The sequence below is a fragment of the Centrocercus urophasianus genome, unplaced genomic scaffold (assembly GCF_019232065.1).
Source record: "Centrocercus urophasianus isolate 14NV4802_14NV808 unplaced genomic scaffold, USGS_Curo_1.0 seq_305, whole genome shotgun sequence".
Taxonomy (NCBI): domain Eukaryota; kingdom Metazoa; phylum Chordata; class Aves; order Galliformes; family Phasianidae; genus Centrocercus; species Centrocercus urophasianus.
In genome coordinates this window covers 1-2,260 of record NW_024884873.1, presented here as the reverse complement: position 1 = coordinate 2,260, position 2,260 = coordinate 1, and positions in this window count along the sequence as shown.

Sequence of the window (2,260 nt, the reverse complement as noted above, 5' to 3'; positions counted from 1 at the left end):
CCCCCCCGATCCCATAGTGCAGAGAGTGTTGGCACCGGTGGTGCTGGTTGGGCTGGACCTGTGGGGCGAGAAGCAGAGACCCCCTAAATCCTCTGTGTGCGTATGTTTGCTCCGCCAGGGCAACCACTCTCAGAGCAAGGGACCCCCCCAGCACCCATCCCTCCTCTCTCCAAGCCAGTGGTCTCAGCATGTGCAAGCCCTGCATCTCATGGGTCCAAGCCTCACCCACAACCCCATGACCTACCTGCACATGGGGGTCCAGGCAGTACAGAGCTTGCAGAATGGGTGCGGAGGGTCTCTGTGGGTGCTGGGGGGGCCTGGGTGCTGAATAACTTCATGGAGTGCTGGAGGGGTGCTTGCGGAGTCTGAGTGCTGAAAGTCTCCAGTGGATGCTGGACAGGTGCTGAGGGAATCTGGATGCTGGGGGCATCTGTGAGGTGCTTAAAGGATCCTGGGGGTGTCTGGGTGCTGCGGGGCTCTTTGGGGTGTTGGTGGGATATGGGGGAGGTCTGAGTGCTGAGCAACTTCATGGGATGCTTAAGGGATGCTGGAGGGTTCTGGGTGTCAAAGGTATTCATAGGGTGTTGTAGTGTTGATGGGGGCCTCTGGGTGCTGGGGGGCTCTGTGGAGTGCTGGGGCAACGCAGGGGGCCTCCGGGTGCTGAAGATCTCAGTGGATTGTTCAGTGGGTGCTACAGGGGGCTGACTATCAGAGGTCTCCATGGGGTGTTGGGTGGGTGCTGGGGGGACTTGTGTACTGAAGATCTCTGATAGATATTGGGAGAGTGCTGAGGGACTCTTGGAGCTGAGGGTCTCTGTGGGATGCTGGGCAGATACTGGGGGTTTCTGGGTACTGAGGGTTTTAACAGAGTCCTCAGAGGGTGCTGGGAGGCTCTGGGGTCTGGGGATATCCATGATGTGCTTGAAATTGGCAGCATTCATGTAAGGGCTGGTGGGATCTATGGGGCGCACAGTGAGTACTGGGGGGCTCTGAGGGCTGGGGTTCCTTGATGGTGTCTGGATAAAGAGGTCTGGGGGTGTCCAGAAACCAGAGGGCTCTGCAGAGGGATGCTGGGAGAGCACAAGCTCTATCGAGGCAGTGGGGCTCTCTGGAGGATGTTGGATGGATGCTGGGTGTCCCTGGGTGTTGGGGATCTCAGGGTACTGGGTAGGTTCTGAGGGTCTCTGGGTACTGGGGGCCTCTGTGAGGTGCTGTGAGTGGGTGCCAGAGCCTGGACTCAGTTGAACAGCAATGGCAGGAGAGACAGCCAGCCCCTGGGTGGAGCCCAGAGATGGAGAGGGTGATGAAACTCTAGTGGGCAGAGCAGAGATTCCCATTGGACCAGCACCTGGGGAGGAGACACAGCCCATGAAATCCCCCCCAGCACTCCTCAGCCATCCATTGCCCCTCCTTCCTCTCCTGCACCCCTTCTGCTTCTCCTCTCCTTCTCAAACACTTCCACCTACAGCCAGCCCATTGCTTTGGCCTTCCTCCTCCTCCTAATCTATTGTTGCCACTTCATCCATCCACCCGTCCGTCCATCCGTCCATCCATCCATCCATCCATCCATCCATCCATTCCCCCATTTATTGTTCCTTGATATCTTTCTATCCACTCAGTCACCCCCCTCCAAACTTTCTATTCTTTCTTCCTTCCCCTTTTCTGTCATTTCAAACTCTCCTTCCCCCTTCTGCCCAACCACGCAGTCTTCTTGCTGTCCATCCACCCCAGCCCTCCAACACTTTGTTCTTTTCCTTAACATTACTTTCAAGATCTTGCAGCCCTATATAGTAGTCTGAACCTGATTCTGCTGTGGGAAGTGTTCTCCTCCTGATTCCATCTGATGCTAGTTCTTCTGTGGGATGAGTCCTCCACATGGGATCTCTTCGACTTGTTTCTGCTGCAATATATTTACTCTCCATTGTGCCTTTGAGATTTTTTTCTGCTGAAGGATGTTTGCTTCTCACGGTACCATCTAGATCAAAATCAGCTGAAGAATGAGTGTCCCATGCAGTACCTTCTGCATCAGATTTGGGTGCAGAACGTGTGCTCCAGGTAGAAATACCTGCTGTGGGATATGCACTCCATATGCTAACACCCAAGCCCAATTCTGCTGAAGAATGTGCACTCTGCATAGTACCATCTGGATCCAGTTCTTCTGGAAGATGTCTGGTCCATACAGTACTTTCTGGATCCAGTTCTGCTGCAGGATGTCTGCTCCTCATGGTAACATCTGGACCCAGTTCTGCTGCAGGACTTG